This window comes from Elephantulus edwardii, unplaced genomic scaffold (assembly GCF_000299155.1).
Source record: "Elephantulus edwardii isolate Elephantulus edwardi_28Jun2011 unplaced genomic scaffold, EleEdw1.0 scaffold00003, whole genome shotgun sequence".
Lineage (NCBI taxonomy): Eukaryota > Metazoa > Chordata > Mammalia > Macroscelidea > Macroscelididae > Elephantulus > Elephantulus edwardii.
The window spans coordinates 6,800,244-6,808,558 of NW_006399753.1; the positions used below are offsets into that span (position 1 = coordinate 6,800,244).

Sequence of the window (8,315 nt, forward strand, 5' to 3'; positions counted from 1 at the left end):
TGGGTGAACCTGGAGGACATTATGCTGAGAAACACAGATTTTTAATGGGCCGCACCCCGTGGTGAGAGTCACTGATTGATGGAGCGACTATTTCTGAACTCGTCCGAGTTACTGTGTGCACATTAACTCCCCAGGACACATCTAGAAGTTGGAGCTGCCCGCTAGGTTGAGGAGGAAGTCTGTACTCCTGTAACAGAGAGGTTTGATGGGTTTCTTCTCTGCTTACTGCAGCAAGGCCAGGGAGGAAGAGACAAGGAACTCTCAGATACTAATTCTGTTTACAGTTTGGTAAGCACTTCCTGAAGGCCTCAGTCAAGGCCACATCCAACTCATCATTTAGAAGCAAACTCAAACTCCCTGCTGTAGTGTCAGTCCCAGTGTGTACTGACACTCCAACCGCATTTCTGCGTGAAAGGAGACGGACCATCTTTCCCTTGAGGAGCCACCGGTGGCTTCAAACCTCTGGGGATTCAAGGCCCCTTGGCCAGCAGTGCAGCATGCAAAGATTACACCCTCAAAGGTCATTTCAGACTAGACTAGAGTCACTGCCACTGAGTTAGAATCAATGCAGAGATGACCCCGTGGGTTTGCTATAAACTGCATGGGATGGCAAACTCTCATGGCCTTGTGGGAAGAAGCTGGGCTGCAATGCCAAAGGCATGTGGTTCGGATCCACCGGTTACACCACAGAAGGATGGGCAGTCTCCTGTGTGATTATTTACTGCCTCTGAAAACCCACGATGAGGGTCAGCTATGAGTCAATGCTGACCCAATGGCACACAGCAACCAAATGCACGGGAGGAGACGGCCTACCTTTCTCCTGACAAGACACCAGTGGATTCAAAACACCTGTCTTTGGGTTGGCAACACAAGTTCTTACCCACTTGGCCCTGAGTGTGCCCTCTTTGATTAGTTATGTGCACTGCTCCTTTGTTTCATTCTTGGGTGATGTCATTCTCTGAAGCATCGGGTCATTCTCGTTTGGGCCCTTCATTTTCTGGTATTTCCGGCAATGAGACCACCTGCTACGGCAGTTCTCACCTGCCAATCGCCATACCAGACTGAGCCAGTAGAAAGGGGATGGGCCTTTACCAGAACTCGGCCGAGTCACAGATGTCTGTGCGCTCTATATAGATTCACTGACATGATGATGCGTGAATGGAGGCTGAGTTCTCAAAAACGAAGAAAGTTCTACTTGTTCCAATGACAGGAACACATTCCTGATGGGATCAGAACACAGGGCACGAGAAGCCGATGTAGCCTGGTTCAAAGGTCACTCACTGCTGGCTCAAAGGTCACTCACTGCCGATGAACTCCAGGGGAGTGTCCCAGGGAAAGCTACTCCGCAGGGCAGCGTGACCTCATGTCCCAGGTTCTCCTGAAGGTTGAGCCCAGCAGGACAGTAACATGCCCGATGCAGGGGTCAGCACGTGGCCCTAAAGCACTACTGCCTCACTCTCCCACTTCTCGCGTGTGTATGTACATGTACATAGGTGTAAACAGAGAACATATTGAGGTCCGGTATCAAGGGGGCTAATTTATTTTAATTCCTCATCGTACTTGATTCATGGCTTGAAGACATTATACATTTTATAATACACATACTTCAAAGTCTAAAATCAGGACAACTGCATAAAGCAAGTATGACAAGCATTAATGGGCTGATAAGATTAAACTTCTTGTAAGAGTATAATTCACTCGATCTCAGCTTCCAGGAATCTTTGGAGTTTTTTTTAAAAGAATATTATTAGGAGTCTTCATCTAAGAGACCTTAATCAGCCTCATAACTGGGTACCAGCGACACTGCTGGAGGGGGCTGTGGCAGTCCCCGTCCTCAGGGACGTTCTCAGGGATGTGGTAGTCCCTGTCCTCAAGGATGTGACAGTCCCCGTCCTCAAGGCGGCAGCCGTGGAAACATGTGCGGCAATTCCATAATGTCCCGCAGCGTCACTGAGAGAGGGAACTTCCCTGATACCAATGGGGAGCTTTTCCCCTCAAAATGACACTGAATAACAGGAAAAGAAATCAGACACATGCATGCCCACCCGAAAGAATCTGTATAAAAGTACTGAGAACGAGGAGCATTATTAAGCTAGAAATTTTAAGGTATTGCTGACAGGGTGAAAATCAAAAGAACATCAGTACAAAATGCTGTGGCGAAGGCTGCCAGAGAGGCAGGAGGCTTCTTAATGGAGACTTCAAGAGAAGCCAAATGGCCAGGAGTGCCAGGGAGAGAACTTGGGATGCCAAGAAAAACAAGACCTGTGCTTGGATGCCAGGGCCACCTAGCAAGGCCTCTGGAACTGGTGGAGTGAGAAGCATGTCCTCTCAAACAAAGAGGGCTCCATCTGTGAAAACAACCCCGGCTGCCGGAGAGTGCTCACTCATAATCTGAAATCACCCAGAACCGCTTGGAAATGGCCCCAGATGCAGAGTAATGAGCAACTGTTTCTCTCACTGTGCTCCTGCCTCCCCTTGTAACTGGTCCTTCAATGGTCCAGTCGGTGGCATGGTCCATAGAGAGCTGAACTGCTAGCCCAGAGGCTAAGCCTCTCTGGTGGTTCCAATCCACCAGCACAGATTCACGGGAGAAAGATGGGCAACCTTCGGCCGTGAATCTGACAGCCTCAGAAACTCAACACGGGGTCAACTATGAGTTGATAAGAACTAATACAGCCTGTAAAGCTAATTTTTCTGAATTATGTCAGTTTCTTAAATTGAATGTAATACATTTAAAAAGCAAAAGGAAAACAAAATCTGCATGTAATCTTCAAATGAACTAAAGGAAAGCTTAGAATATCTACGTTTTTTATTTTTATTTTTTTATTACTTGCTGTGTGCTGTCGAATCAGATCCGACTGGCACAGGAAGAGATTGTCCCTCCTTCTCCAGCGGAGGATCTGGTGGATTCAAACTGCAGGCCTTTGGGACTGCTAGAATATCTACTTCTAACACTGGAGCTAAAGGATCTTGAATTTCATGAGTCAAAATGCATAGAAACATGAACATTTAACTGGCTGCTCTGAAAGTAACAGGTAAATCAGATGGCAGCATTAAAAACTGTAATCAAGGAAATGTCTGTAGGTTAAGGGCCAAGTTAAGAGGTCTTAAGTTATTCAACCCTGTCCTGTTCACTACAGGTTTTCTAAATTTGAGTTGTCCTAAGGTAAAAATCAACTCTGAAAGTCAGCAATTTGAGATTATACAAAAGTTGACCACCAGAAATGGTAATTCTTTTCTTCCTTCGTATCTTCAACCAGCATCTGAACGTCTACGTTGGCTACTGGAACGAGAGCTCTCTGAAGACACAGACCCCTTCTGTCTTGTCCACTATCACCTGGCACTGCGTCCTGCTGGGCATGAAGCACCACAGTCACACAGCGAAAGTTCACAGGGTGGATGGATGAGTGCATGGATGGAAGGATGGGTGTCCAAATGGATGGATGGATGGACAGTGTGTGGTGATGGATGGATGGATAAAAAGTGGATGAATGGACAGGCAGATGATGGGTGGAGAGGTGGATGGATGGATGAGTGCTCGATGCAGACCACTCCAGGACAGACACTCCTGGACAGCAACTCTTTCAGTGTACCCTTCTCTCTTAGCCCTGCACCCACAATCCCTCTGTCTCTAATATCTAACTCAATCTCAATTTTTAAGAAGAAAATACCTATTTGTTACTGTACGACAAGTGCATTTTCTGCCTCTGACCTTCAGCTGGCTGTGGTGCTATGAGGTTGGCCGAGAAGGCGCTCTGACACCTGCTGCTTATGTGGCCTGTGTGCCGGAGGCTGACTGGAAGGGGAAACAAACGCGCTTATTCTGACAAAAACTTCCTTTGATGTAATCTTATTATAAGAACTTAATATTTTTATAATTTTGATAACAAATTTCCTTATCTCAACTCCTCTTTCAGATGTTTAAAAACCCTGTTTAGGGGAGCTCTGGTGGCCTAGTGGCAAGAAGCTACAACTACAATCCCAGAGGTGTGTGGTTCGAATCCACCAGATGCTCTGCCGGGGAAGGAGGGGCAATCTCCTCCTGTACCAGTCAGATCTGATTTGACGGTAGACGCCCACAAAAAATAAAAAAATAAAAAAAAACAAAACCCCGTTTAAAAGGGGTTTAAGCAGCAAAATATTAGGTGAACAAAAATCATGACTAATACATCCTTTCTCAAATGGAGTAAGAATGGCATCATAGATGTTAAGGGTTGCTTTCATCTCTGAAAACAACACTTTTCCTAAATGTCCAATTTACACCCAAACTGTGCCAAAATTCCTCTTCTGAGTATTTAAAACCTGCCCTGAGAAATGGCTTAATAAAACACAGAGCTGGAGTCCTTCTGAGGCCCAGGCCCAGCTCCTTTACCTCCCAATCTCCTCTGTGACCAGCGTCAGTGTCAGCAGATGGTCAGTGTCAGGAGACCAAGGCAGCGAGTGCTGCGACCCTCCAAAAGGCAAGACTAGAGCAGAAATAGTACTAAACAGTGAGAAAAGATAGAGACAGAGTTTTGTTCTTTTTTCTTAACAAAGAAAAATCAGGAAGGACCTGTAATCAATGAGCATTGGAGGACAATGACCCAGACACCACACCAAGGAATAGCCGTGAGGGGACTTTTTAAGCAGGGAGACCTCAAAGCTGGATGCAAAGAAGTCAAAGAAGTTTCTCCCGCTAAGTGGGTGTAACTTCCTCACACACTGTCTTAAAAGCCCAGCAATTTAACAAACAACAAATCTCTAACTTCTTGGCAATGAAACAATTGTCGTGACCTTCTTTTATACTCAGGACAATTTAGAATAACGCAACAGTTGCTTGGTACAAAAAGAAGAAAAAAAATTAAAAAGAACTGCACTGGAAATTGGCTTGAAGACAGACTAAGGAAACACGATGACCAGAGTTGATCAACAGGACTTAAAGTCCAGTTGAGCCATGGCACAATGGTAGTAACACTTGGGGACTACAGGGAACAGAGATTTCCAGTTCACACCGGACCTGCTGCCCATGCTGTACCCCGTACCCCAGAGAAGTCCTCCAGGTGATGGACAAACAAGTTTAAGTGCTAGACGCAGGGCCTCAGGTCCCATTTCGGGTCACCCTGAGGGTGCTCCGAGACAGAACTGCTCAATCCATTCATGCAGAGTTCCAGTCTTCTCAGCTCTCGTCACCCCTGTGTGCTCCGAGTCTGTCACTAAGCACCTGTCTTGCCTCTCCTTCATCTGTCAACCTCAGGTAAGCGGGGGCGGGGGGAATAACCTCAGGATGATTAGCCTCCCTCTCAAAAAAACACTGTCATCAAGATGAGGAAAGGTTGTCAGACAAGTTAGGGAGTCCAGAGGGAGAAGAAACTGCTCCCTTGGTTGTGATTGCATCAGGACGTGCACTCGGGCAGACCCCTGGGAAGGTTCCCCTGGCTGTGACAGCAGTGGTATCGGGCAGAGACCCTGTCATTAGATGCGGCAGGCACCTGCAGCCTGCCGCGGCCCAGGCATCTCCCGTGGGTACCCAATTAGCGATGCCAGCGTCAGCCTCAGGCTTCAAGGCTCCTGCCACCACATTGCTTTTCCCATACTGCTTTCAATTTGCTGCTTCTCCCAAACCGTACAGATGAAGGTCAAACAATGTACACTTACAAAAGCTCAAAAACCAGACTCTGCAGTGTTGACGTTGTGTGCTGTTGAGTCAGAACCTAGCCACGGCTGACCCTCCAGCGGGTTTTCAGAGGCAGTGTTTCCCACACGCGGAGACTGCCCATCCTTCTCTCACAGAGCAGCTAGGGGATTTGAACTTTGGAATTGCAGTGCAGTTTCTACCACTAGACCACCAGTGCTGCTTGGCCTCTGCATTAGCGTTGCCAAGTTTCACAAAGAGGACGCGCGTGGGTGCCCTTGCTTTCTGCTCACTCACCCTCCAGCAGGCAGTCCCGTCTGGAAAGCCCTAGAACTCAGAGGCGTGTATCCTCTCCTCCCTTACTGCTTACCAGGGTCCTGCCTTACAATGCTCCGGTGAACACCTTCCACAGCAACCCTGGCAAAGATCTGCTTCCACAACAACAAAGTCACTTCCAACCGAGAGTGACTCCCTGAGTCCAGAGCTCAGCTAGGTCTCATAACACTGACAAGGGCTACAATCTTAACAACAGTAGACTTCGGGCTCGTCTTCCAAGATCCTCAAAGTGGATTAGAACTGCCAACCCTACAGTCAGGAGAAGAATGCTGGATCATGTGCAGCACAGTGACAAAGCGACCATGTCAAGTCTACAGTGTACCCTGCAGTGGTTATTTACAACCCCTCTGATCAAGTTCTAACCTGCACCACTCACGCAAGAGAAGAAGTGACCTGGGAAGGAGCTGGGGGCGGGGGGCCGCAGTGCACAGCATACTGTGCCAACCTACAGGCTGGCAGCTCGCAGCCACCGGCCTCCCCTGGGGAGAAAGGAAAGCCGGCCCCTCCCCTAAGATTTACAGGTTCAGATCATTGGGGGTGGAACCTACTCAAAGGAAGTACATTTTGGTTTCAATGGACCTGGAGACCCAGATGAATGACATATTAAATTAATTCATGAAAAAATCCACTTGAAAACTTATGTATCAGTTGCAGTCATAGATTTCAGTTTAATAGATTACTTTGCAGTCTTTCCTTTTATAAACTTTTTTGAAGGTAAAAAGACCAATAAAGTAAAAATTACTTTCTCTTTTTATAGATTTGGAATAATCTTCTTACTGTTGTTGTTGCTGTTATTGTTTGATGCTGTAGAGTCAGAATTGACTCATGACTGACCCTCCAACAAGCTTTCAGAGGTCACAGATTGCACAAGAAGATACCGGCCATCTTTCCTTCTCCTGCAGATGAGCTGGTGGATTTGAACCTTGAGCCTAGGGGCTGGTAGCAAGCTCCTTACCACTGGGCTACCAGAGCTCCTCTGAGATAATTTTTATCAGATTCTAAATTTTCTCCTTTTTTTTATTTTCCTTATTAAAAGTAATCATCAACCTAGGGACAGAAAGAACAGTTCTAGCAGCTGGCACCGGCTTGGGGGTTTTCAGGCACAACTCCTGAGAGCTGCGTGAGGGTCCAGCATCAGAGGCGACGGGGGAGCGAGTGTAAGCACAGCAGCCTGGACGCAGGGCCTCAGCTCCAGGAAGAAGTCCTGCAGCAACCTGGAGTCCAGGAGGCTGCCTCTGCGCCTCCAGCCTGTGTGCTGACCTCACCACAGAGCCAGCCCATCTCTCAGCCCGTATGCTGACCTCACCACACACCCTAACGTCCACATCCCTTTGTGGCGCAGACATCACCATCAATACTCAAAGGCCCCACAATTTTGAAGATGGACCCTCCAAAGCAGACATGGTTGAGGAAGCAATTTTACCAATCAGCTACCAGCAGTGTCTGCGAACAGACCTTTAACCAATCATGTAACACCACGTATGTGCTATTTACTTATCCCTGTGAAATTCCAGGGAGCACTGGAGTTCTCGGGGTGTTGCGCGGCTGAACCACAGGCTGAGCCTCTCAGTCCTAATCCCCAGCTGCTCCACGAGGGAAAGCTGAGCAATATCAAGCCTCCTGTGTGACTTACAGCCTCCAAGACCCCGTGCAGTCAGCTAAGAGCTGGTGCGAACCTACTGGCAATGAGACCAAGTGGCAAATGCCTGCAGCTGTACACCTTCAACCCCTGTAATTATGATTTCTGGCCAATTATGAATTTGGCAACTTCTAGTTCCTGCTCCAAACGTGCAAATATGTGTACTTCCTCAGGGTCCAGTGCAGCAGCCCCTTCGTCAGAGGGATCTTGACGGTGTCTGCCTTTGAGGAAATCTGATCAAGTGACCTCTGCAGAGTGTGTGTTTTCAATCAAGAGCACGTCCCTGGCCACACACTTGGAGCCTGACCCTAGTTCCAGAGCTGGTGATGTGGAGAGGAGGTGGGCCAGGACCTGCGTCAACACCATCTATGAGGAGGTGGGCCAGGGCCTATGTTAACACCATCTACGAGGAGGTGGGCTGGGCCCTGTGTGAACACCATCTACGAGGAGGTGGGCTGGGCCCTGTGTGAACACTGTCTATGAGAGGAGGTGGGTAGGCCCCTGTGTGAATACCGTCTACGAGGAGGTGGGCCAGGCCCCTATGTCAACACCGTCTATGAGAGGAGGTGGGCCGGGCCCTGTGTGAACACCGTCTACAAGGAGGTGGGCTGGGCCCTGTGTGAACACCATCTACGAGGAAGTGGGTCAGCCCCTGTGTGAACACCATCCACGAGGAAGTGGGCCGGGCCCTGTGTCAACACCATCTATGAGGAGGTGGGCCGGGCCCTG

The 8,315-nt window shown here is 48.4% G+C and overlaps 1 protein-coding gene across 1 annotated transcript in view; it reads right to left on the minus strand.

The window, feature by feature from the left end:
* Positions 1 to 8,315, minus strand: part of KHDRBS3 (KH domain containing, RNA binding, signal transduction associated 3) — a 159,895-nt gene that overhangs the window by 58,124 nt on the left and 93,456 nt on the right. The window lies entirely within an intron of this gene.